Genomic DNA, 10,500 nt, shown 5'->3' with positions numbered 1-10,500 from the left:
GCAGCAGCATTAGATTCTCATAGGAGAACGCACCCTGTTGTGAACCGTGCATGTGAGGGATCTAGGTTGCCCTGTTCTTATGAGAATCTAATACCTATTGATCTGTCACTTTCTCCCATCACGCTCAGGTGGGACCATCCAGTTTCAGGAAAACAAGCTTAACACGCCCACTGATTCTACATGATGGTGAGTTCTATGACTATTTTATTATATATTCCGGTGTAATAATGGAAATGAAGTGCCTAATAAACGTAAATGTGCTTAAATCTTTTGGCCCAGCTCCTACCTCCCGGCAGCCTCGCCAGGCCCAGAACTCTCTCCAGTCAGCCTCTACAGACCAAGCTCATGACTCACAATGGCCTATTGAGGCCCATACCCTACCTCACGGCAGTCTCCGCAGATGAGCCTACTGCCTCACAACAGCCTCCACAGGCACAGCTCCATCGTTACAATGGCCTCTTTAGACCCAGCTCCTGCCTCCCAGCCTTCTCTCCAGGCCCTGAACTTTCTCCGTAAGTTGAGGTAGCTGGGACTGTAGGTATACATGACGATACTTGGCTAATTTTTAAATTGTTTTGCAGACATGGGGTCTCACTTTGTTGGCCAGGCTGGTGTCAAACTAATGGCCTCAAGTGACCCTTCCACCCCTGCCTCCCATCCTCGAGGTATGTGCCACCACAAGGAGCACTTGTTCAATTTTCTAAAGAAAAAATTTCTAAAGTAAGGCTGTGGGATGATGGCAGGAAGATAAAAGAAAAACAGAAGAATAAGTTAAAATGACTTATTCACACATATTCTTTTGACAGCAAGAAGAACTTTTAGTATATACATTCCTTACAAACAAACAAACGGCAGATAAACAATGTTGTATAGGAACTTCAACACACACTGTACAATATTCCCACTTTGCTGACATAAGTTATGGAAATTTCGTGGTTTCCTTGAGTGTTGCTACCAGTATTTTGCTTCTCTGATGATTTTTATCAACTTCCTCATCTGTTAACTTCTCTCCAAAGTATGTCATGGCACGACATACTGCCGCTGCACGAACACGGCCAGTGTCGTCCTGTTAAACATGTAGAATGCTTTCCTAATTTCTCTTTTTACTCTCTGTCTTTGTGTTCTGCATTTTCCTTACTTTTATTGTCAGAAACTCCAGAAAGTCAATCGTACTAATTTATCACGATTTGCTTTATTAATTTATACTTTGCTTATATGGAATTTTGCCCAACAGACCTCATTACAATTTCTAACCTGTTTTATTTTGTTTTTTTTTTTTTCTGAGACAGGGTGTCCCTCTGTTGTGCAAGGCTGGAGGGTAGTAGTGCTATCGCAGCTGACTGCAGCCTCAACCTTCCAGGCTGAAGCGATCCTCCCATCTCAACCTCCCACGTGGCTGAGACTACAGGTGCTTGCCTCTATGCCCACCTAATATTTGGTATTTTTGTATACGTGGATTCCAGAGGGGTGACAGCGAAACGTGAGTAAGCATGGATTTTGGTATATGCAGAGATGGGGGTCTGTAACTAATTCTGTATACTGAGGGACGGCAACTGTATATGTTTTTACAATTACGCTGTAGGATGCATACTGTTGCATAGCCTTGAAAATAATAATTTTTAATGGAGTGGAAGAATAATAATAATATTGTTAAAAGTAGCAGCTGGCCAGGTGTGGTGGCTCACACTGGTAATCGCAACACTTTGGGAGGCTGAGGCAGGAGGATGGCTTGAGGCCAAGAGTTTGCGATAGGCCTTGGAAACAAAGGGGGAGTCACCATCCCTACAGAAAAATACATGAATTAGCCTAGTGTGGTGGCACGTTCCTGTAGTCCCAGCTACTTGGGAGGCTGAGGTGGGAGGATCACTCAAGCCCAGGGAGGCTGAGACTGCAGTGAGTCATGATCAGGCCTCTGCACTCCAGCCTGGGTGACAGAGTGAGACCCTGTCTCAAAACAACAAAAAAGTAGCAGCTAACATCAACTGACCTTTTATACCAGGTGCCTATTGATACCATAGTTTAATTTGTTAGAACTGTTTCTTATTTCACTTACCAACTCTGTCTTCAGTTACTCCCAGATTTTTACTGTGTGTGTACAGATGACCTTTTGTTTAGATTGAATTGTCTCCCCAGAAGTAAGATTACTGTGAGTCATGGTGAATGGACATTCTCATTACCCTTGATGTAAATTGACAGGGTTTTGGGTGCCTCCCAGCTATAATCTTAGCACTTTGGGAGGCTAAGAGAGGAGGATTGCTTGAGGCCAAGAGTTGGAGGAGGCAGTATGGCAGTATGGTGAGACCCTGTCTCCATTATTTTAAAAAATTGACAAGCTTTACCCGGGAAGGCTTATACACAATTTAAACACCCCTCATAGTATAAGAAAGTGCCCATTTCACTGCACCTTTGCCAGCACAGGGTATTATAATTTAGTAAGTCATTTTTTGTTTGATTATTTTAAATAGATAAAAGACCTCATATTACTTTACTTGTCACATTTCAACATCTTTCCTTAGCTTATTAGCTCTATCTCTTTTCTGTCTGTAAATGGTTGTTGTTGTTTTGTTCTTTGAGACAGGGTCTTGCTCTGTCACCAGGCTGGACTGTAGTGGCATAATCATGCCTCGCTGCAGCCTTGACCTCCCAGGCTCAAACTTCAGCATTCCGAGTAGCTGGGACTACAAGTGTGCACCACCACTCCCAGCTAACTTTTTTCTTCTTTTGGATAGAGACAGGTTCTCACTGTGTTGTCCAGACCGGTCTCTAGCTCCTGGCCTTAAGCAATCCTCCTGCATTAGCTTCTCAAATTGCTGGAATTTCAGGCATGAGCCACCATGCCTGGCCTGGGCTAGTCCTGTATTCTCTAGAGTTCTCTTTACTTTGTGCTAGCCAATCTCTCATTATGCTGTTCACCTGTTATAATAAATAATTCTCCGTATTAAATTTTACCACTTTAAACTTTTGAGTGGTTTATGCTTCCTGATTGGACTCTGACTAATATGTTAGGAAGGGTCCCAGGAGATAAACCCACACAGATGGGATTTGGGCATAGGTTTGGTTTCCCAGGGGGCAGTGCTGAGCTCTTTGCCAGTGGGAAATGGGATGCTGGTGATTTCCAGGAAGTGACCTCACAGTGACTCAAGCTACCACTTACTGTTGATTGTGACGAAATGCCAGCTGAGGCACATGCCTTGGGAGCTAAGTGGTTGCTGCCCTTGACCACTATGAAGACTGGTGTGGGAAGGGTCGCTTTGGATGCACTTGAGCAGGTGTCCCCAACCCCTGAGCCATGGAGCCGTAGGGAGCCACACAGCAGGAGGTGAGTGGTGTCGAGTGAGGGAGTGAGGGAAGCTTCGTCTGTATTTACAGCCACTCCCCTTTGCTCACATTCCCGCTTGAGCTCCACCTTCTCAGATGAGCAGCAGCATTAGATTCTCATAGGAGAACGCACCCTGTTGTGAACCGTGCATGTGAGGGATCTAGGTTGCGCTGTGCTTATGAGTATCTAATACCTATTGATCTGTCACTTTCTCCCATCACGCTCAGGTGGGACCATCCAGTTTCAGGAAAACAAGCTTAACACACCCACTGATTCTACATTATGGTGAGTTGTATAATTATTTTATTATATATGGGATATATAATATGTATATATATTTATATATATGTAATAATGGAAATAAAGTGCCTAATAAATGTAAATGTGCTTAAATCTTTTTAAGCAGATTCTTCAGGCCCAGCATCTGCCTCACTGTGGACCCCCCAAGCCAAGCTCCCAACCTTTCAGCAGCTTCTACACACCCAGCTCCCGCCTGCCAGTGGCCTCTTCAGGCCCATGGGGCTCATTCCTCACAACAGCCTTTCCAGTCCCAGTTTTTCCCTTCCGGCGGCCTCTCCGGGCTGAGAACCTCCTCAAGTCGGCCTCTCCAGACCCACTTGCACCCTCCAGGCGTCCTCTCCGGGCCAAGCTCCTCTTCCTGGCTGCGTCTCCAGGCCTGACTCCTGCCTCTCAACAACCTCTTTGGACTCAGTGCCTACCCATCTCCTGGCGTCCTTGGTCGGCCCACAGCTTCATCAAGCCAAGCTCCCCAGGCCCAGGTCAGGCCTCACGGTGCCCCCTCCACGATGAGCTCCTGCCCTCCAATGGCACCTGCAGGCCCCAAATGGTCTCCGGTCGGTGGGCTCCTCCACGCCAAGCTTGGGCCTCCCGGTGACCTCTGCAGGCCCAAGTTGTCCTGAAGTCGGCATCTCCCGGCCGTGCCTCCCAGCAAGTAAGCAAGCTCTTTTGGCTCAACTCCTGCCCAGCTCCCAACCGCCTTTGTAGGTCCCGAACTTTCTCCAGCCAAGTTCTTTGGGCCTCATTCCTGCCGCCCGGTGGCCTGTACGGGCCCAGCAATGGTTGGAGAACGGCCTCTGCAGGTCCCGCTCTTGCCTCCCAGGGGCCTCTCCAGGCCCAGCTCTTGCCCTCACGGCGGCCACCCGGGGCCAAGTCCCTGCCTGCCTCCCAGCAGCCCTCATGCGGCCCAGCTCCTCCCTCACGGTGGCCTGTTGATGCCCATGCCTCTGGTACCCTGCCCAGAGGCATGAGCCCCTGCCACACACTGGCTCCTCCTATGCTGAGAGAGGTCAGCGTGAGCCCTTGCCTCACACCGGCCCCTCCCACGCTGAGAGAGGTCAGCGTGAGCCCCTTGCCTCACACCGGCCCCTCCCACGCTGAGAGAGGTCGGCGTGAGCCCTTGCCTCACACCGGCCCCTCCCACGGTGAGAGAGGTCAGCGTCAGCCCCTTGCCTCACACCGGCCCCTCCCACGCTGAGAGAGGTCGGCGTGAGCCCTTGCCTCACACCGGCCCCTCCCACGGTGAGAGAGGTCAGCGTCAGCCCCTTGCCTCACACCGGCCCCTCCCACGCTGAGAGAGGTCGGCGTGAGCCCTTGCCTCACACCGGCCCCTCCCACGCTGAGAGAGGTCAACGTGAGCCCCTTGCCTCACACCGGCCCCTCCCACGGTGAGAGAGGTCAGTGTGAGCCCTTGCCTCACACCGGCCCCTCCCACGGTGAGAGAGGTCAGCATCAGCCCCTTGCCTCACACGGGCCCCTCTCACTCTGACAGAGGTCAGCCTGAGCCCTTGTCTCACACCGGCCCCTCCCACGCTGAGAGAGGTCGGCGTGAGCCCTTGCCTCACACGGGCCCCTCTCACTCTGACAGAGGTCAGCCTGAGCCCTTGTCTCACACCGGCCCCTCCCACGCTGAGAGAGGTCAACGTGAGCCCCTTGCCTCACACCGGCCCCTCCCACGCTGAGAGAGGTCAACGTGAGCCCCTTGCCTCACACCGGCCCCTCCCACGCTGAGAGAGGTCAGCGTGAGCCCTTGCCTCACACCGGCCCCTCCCACGCTGAGAGAGGTCGGCATGAGCCCCTTGCCTCACACGGGCCCCTCTCACTCTGACAGAGGTCAGCCTGAGCCCTTGTCTCACACCGGCCCCTCCCACGCTGAGAGAGGTCAGCCTGAGCCCTTGCCTCACACCGGCCTCTCCCACGCTGAGAGAGGTCAGCCTGAGCCCTTGCCTCACACCGGCCCCTCCCACGCTGAGAGAGGTCAGCCTGAGCCCTTGCCTCACCCCGGCCCCTCCCACGCTGAGAGAGGTCAGCGTGAGCCCTTGCCTCACACCGGCCCCTCCCACGCTGAGAGAAGTTGGCGTGAGCCCTTGCCTCACACCAGCCCCTCCCACGGTGAGAGAGGTCAGCGTCAGCCCCTTGCCTCACACTGGCCCCTCCCATGCTGAGAGAGGTCGGCGTGAGCCCTTGCCTCACACCGGCCCCTCCCACGCTGAGAGAGGTCAGCGTGAGCCCCTTGCCTCACACCGGCCCCTCCCACGCTGAGAGAGGCCAGCGTGAGCCCTTGCCTCACACCGGCCCCTCCCACGCTGAGAGAGGTCAGCGTGAGCCCCTTGCCTCACCCTGGCCCCTCCCACGCTGAGAGAGGTCGGCGTGAGCCCTTGCCTCACACCGGCCCCTCCCACGGTGAGAGAGGTCAGCGTGAGCCCCTGCCTCAACAGGCCACCGTGAGGGAGGAGCAGGGTCGCACGCGGGCTGCTGTGAGGCAGGCAGCGACTTGGGCCTGGGAGGTCGTGGTGGGGTGAGAGCTGGGCTTGGAGACTCCCCTGGGAGGCAACAGCAGGGCCTACAGACTCTGTTCTCCAGCCGGAGCTGGGACTGTTCAGGTACTGGGAGGTGGGATGTGGGTCTGAAGAGCTTGGTTGCAGAAACTTCGGGGTCTACAAACGCAGGCGGGAGCTGAGCCAAAAAAGCTTGTTTGCTGGGAGGTGGGAGATGCAGTCAGGAGAAACAGCTGTGCCTGCAGAGGCCGCCATGCGGGAGGTGGAGGCCGGGCCTCCTCAAATCGGCCTCTCCAGACCCACTTGCAGCCTCCCGGCATCCTCTCCGGGCCCAGCTCTTCCTCCCGGCTGCGTCTCCAGGCCTGACTCTGGCCTCCCAACAACGTCTTTGGACTCAGCTCCTGCCCAGCTCCCAGCAGGCCCAAGTCGTCGTCAAGTCGGCCTGGAATTGGGCCCAGAAGAGCAGCAAGTCGGCCTCCCCGGGCCCAGCTCCGTCCTCTCGGCGGCCTCTCCAGGTGCAAAACTTCCTCGAGTCAGCCTCTCCAGGCCCGGCTCCTCCTGCCTCCCAGTGGCCTCTTTCAGCCCAGACCAGCTCATGGCTCTTGGCGGCCTTCCCAGGCCCCGCTTTTGACTTTTGGTGGCCTCTTCAGGCCCAGAACTTGACCTCCAGTGGGCCTTTGCAGGCCCGGCCTCCTGCCTCTCGAAGGCCTGCACGGGCCCGGACTCACAGCGGACTCACAGCGGACTCTCCATGCCCAGCTAGCTCTCGCCTCATTGCGGCCTCCCGAGTCCAAAGCTCCTGCCTCTCGGCCGCTTCGGCAGGCCCAGCTCCCGCCTGCCAGTGGCCTCTTTAGGCCCAGCTCATTCCTCACAACGGCCTTCCCAGGCCCCGTTTTTCCCTTCTGGCAGCCTCTTGGCCTCTAATTTGTTTATCTTTTGTGTATAAATCCCAAAATATTGAATTTTGGAATATTTCCACCATTATGTAAATATTTTGGTAGGTGATTTATTTGGGGTGAGTTTCTGCACCAAGCCCGAATTTTTTATTTTATTTTCCTTATTATTTGGTGTTAAACAGGTTTAATGACAGTCATGGCAACTGTTTGGCACAATGAAAAATATCGCCCATGATCAACGTGTTCTGTTCTGGGGAAGGGGGCAAAGGCAGGGTGAATCACTTTCTTAAAAAGTATAGCTCAAGTTGGGAGTGCAGAGGGAATGGGGAGAAAACCCTCCCGCTGCCTGTGTCGAAGTGCAGGAGCCCCCACTCCCATACTCACCTGAGTCCAGCCCCTCTGGGGAAAGAAGGGGTGCATGAACTCCCCCTAGTCCACAGGTACCTTCCTGTGGCCCAAGGCCCTCTTCACACTCCATCTTGTAGCCCCAACAGGAGCTATTTTCCGAAAAGTGAAAAGCTCTGAAGGTCCCACAATTCATGGTATGTACACCTCCCTCACCAGGGGCTGCAAAGTGGCCTGGAGCTCCATACTGAGTAGAAGTCTTTGGGCCAGAGTCAGCATCTGGCTGACGGTCCGGATATCCTGGTTGGAGTGACCCTGGTGCACCCTGCCAGGGCCTGGTGCCGCTTGCTGAAGATCATGACCGCCACTCATGGGCCACCGATGTGGTCCTTGTCCCATTTGTTGGGGCTGCATCCATCCTTCTCAGAAGATGAGTCCTGTTCCTTGCGCAGGGCACTGAGGGACTGGGCCTGACATCATCTGAGTGGTAGAGGCAACTGGGTGTCAGGAGACATGATGGAGAGGAAAGCATCATCATGGTCATTCTCTGTCTCACTGTCCAGCAGGGACTCCCCTGAGGGGCCCAGGGCTCCTCCTCCATGGTGGGAGGTGAGCTTTTAACAGGTTCCACCACCCCCAAAGTGTGTGGGGTTGCGGGCCCTGGGCTTTCAGGGCAGGTGGCTCCAGGGGGCCGCCCAGGGTCAACACTCCCTGTGCCACCTGGTGGATGCTCATGAGCAACAGCTGCCAACTTGGCAGGTTGTTTTCTCTGGTTGGAGGCCACTGAGTAACTGGCAGGTTGCTGGGCCTCGTGTGGCTGCAGGGAGGGGTCAGGAAGGGGATGGAGTACCAGGGGAACACGGCCACAGAGTGACCTTCCACATTCCTCCACACGAACATGCTGACGCCACGGGAGGCCTCACTGAATGCAGGCCTGGGGGCCGAGTACTTGGTCCGGGCAGGGAGTTCCTGGCAGGGGCTCACACCTCACCCCCTCCTCAGCCCAGGTGGCTTGGGCCCAGAGAAGTGGGGGTTGGAGAGGAGCAGAAGGCCAGGCCTCAAGTTTTGTTTTTTTTGTTTGTTTTTTTTGTTTTTGAAATGCAGTTTGACTCTTGTCACCCAGGCTGGAGTGCAGTGGCACGATCTCAGTGGCCTTCATACCTGGCTAATTTTTTGTATTTTTACTGGGGGTGGGGTTTTGCCATGTTGGCCAGGCTGGTCTTGACCTCCCGACCTCAGGTGATCCACCCACCTCAGCCTCCCAAAATGGGATTACGGGCGTGAGCCACTGCTCCCAACTTCATTCATTTTTACTTGAAAAACTCCGTTAAGCATTTTTTTAAGGTAGACCTAGTGGTCCTGAATGCCCTCAGCTTTGTTTGTCGAGGAAGCACGTTATTTCTTTTTTCTTTCTGAAGGACAGCTTTGTCAGACATAGTATTAGTTGCTGGCACTTTTTTTCTTTCAGCACTTTGAATGTATTATTCGATTCTGTCCTGACCTGCAAAGTTTCTTTAACTTTTGACTATTTGATTATATTGTGACTTGGTGAGTATCTATTTGGTTTGAACCTCTTTAGGAATCTTTAAGCTTCATGGATTTAGATGTCTAAATCTTTCCCATGATTTAGGCAGTCTTCAGCCATTGTTTAAATAAGCTTTCTTCTCCTTTCTCTACTTTCCTTCTCAAACTCCCATAACCTGACAATGGTTTGCCTAATGGTGTCTTGTTGGCTTTCTTTTCTCTGTCTTTTTTTCTTTTTTCTTTTTTTTTTTTTGAGACAGAGTCATGCTCTGTCACCCAGGCTGGAGTGCAATGTGTGGTCTAGGCTCACTAGGGTTAGGGTTAGGGTTTTAGGGTAAGGGTGAAGGGTTAGGGTTTTAGGGTAAGGGCGAAGGGTTAGGGTTTTAGGGTAAGGGCGAAGGGTTAGGGATTTAGGGTAAGGGCGAAGAGTTAGGGTTTTAGGGTCAGGGCCCAGGGTCAGGGTTTTAGGGTCAGGGCGAAGGGTTAGGGTTTTAGGGTCAGGGCGAAGGGTTAGGGTTTTAGGGTCAGGGCCCAGGGTTGGGGTTTTAGGGTCAGGGCCCAGGGTTAGGGTTTTAGGGTCAGGGCCCAGGGTTAGTGTTTTAGGGTCAGGGCCCAGGGTTAGGGTTTTAGGGTCAGGGCCCAGAGTTAGTAGGGTTTTAGGGTCAGGGCTCAGGGTTAGTAGGGTTTTAGGGTCAGGGCCAAGGGTTAGTAGGGTTAAGGGTCAGGGCCCAGGGTTAGGGTTTTAGGGTCAGGGCCCAGAGTTAGTAGGGTTTTAGGGTCAGGGTTCAGGGTTAGTAGGGTTTTAGGGTCAGGGCCAAGGGTTAGTAGGGTTAAGGGTCAGGGCCCAGGGTTAGGGTTTTAGGGTCAGGGCCCAGGGCCCAGGGTTAGGGTTTTAGGGTCAGGGCCCAGGGCCAAGGGTTAGGGTTTCAGTGTCAGGGCCTGGGGCCCAGGGTTAGGGCTTCAGGGCCAGGGCCCGGGGCCCAGGGTTAGGGCTTCAGGGACAGGGCCGGGAGCCCAGGGTTAGGGCTTCAGGGACAGGGCCGGGAGCCCAGGGTTAGGGATTCAGGGTCAGGGCCCGGGGCCCAGGGTTAGGGCTTCAGGGTCAGGGCCCGGGGCCCAGGGTTAGGGCTTCAGGGCCAGGGCCCGGGGCCCAGGGTTAGGGCTTCAGGGCCAGGGCCCGGGGACCAGGGTTAGGGCTTCAGGACCAGGGCCCGGGGACCAGGGTTAGGGCTTCAGGACGAGGGCCCGGGGCCCAGGGTTAGGGCTTCAGGGTCAGGGCCCGGGGCCCAGGGTTAGGGCTTTAGGGCCAGGGCCCGGGGCCCAGGGTTAGGGCTTTAGGGCCAGGGCCCGGGGCCCAGGGTTAGGGCTTTAGGGTCAGGGCCGGGGTCCCAGGGTTAGGGCTTTAGGGTCAGGGCCCGGGGCCCAGGGTTAGGGTGATTTCCAGGAAGTGACCTCACAACGACTCAAGCTACCACTTACTGTTGATTGTGATGAAATGCCAGCTGAGGCACACGCCTTGGGAGCTAAGTGGTTGCTGCCCTTGACTACTATGAAGACTGGTGTGGGAAGGGTCGCTTTGGATGCACTTGAGCAGGGGTCCCCAACCCCTGAGCCATGGAGC

The 10,500-nt window shown here is 54.2% G+C and overlaps 1 long non-coding RNA gene across 4 annotated transcripts; it reads left to right on the top strand.

Annotated features, from left to right (window-relative positions):
• The first annotated feature begins 259 nt into the window (after nucleotides 1-259).
• On the top strand, nucleotides 260-10,124 carry LOC134757483 (uncharacterized). 4 transcript variants are annotated; one of them, XR_010131473.1, is made up of 5 exons: nucleotides 275-512; nucleotides 1,290-1,484; nucleotides 3,547-3,604; nucleotides 3,726-4,916; nucleotides 4,965-10,124. It is a non-coding gene; the product is annotated as an uncharacterized lncRNA (long non-coding RNA). The 4 variants fall into 4 exon arrangements; XR_010131472.1 differs by having other exon boundaries at nucleotides 260-512; nucleotides 3,723-10,124; XR_010131471.1 differs by having other exon boundaries at nucleotides 261-512; nucleotides 1,290-1,480; nucleotides 3,726-10,124.
• The last annotated feature ends 376 nt before the right edge of the window (nucleotides 10,125-10,500 follow it).

This window comes from Gorilla gorilla, chromosome 18, assembly GCF_029281585.2.
Source record: "Gorilla gorilla gorilla isolate KB3781 chromosome 18, NHGRI_mGorGor1-v2.1_pri, whole genome shotgun sequence".
Taxonomy (NCBI): domain Eukaryota; kingdom Metazoa; phylum Chordata; class Mammalia; order Primates; family Hominidae; genus Gorilla; species Gorilla gorilla.
The sequence above is the reverse complement of the archived record's forward strand: the minus strand, read 5'-3'. Positions and strand labels throughout refer to the sequence as shown.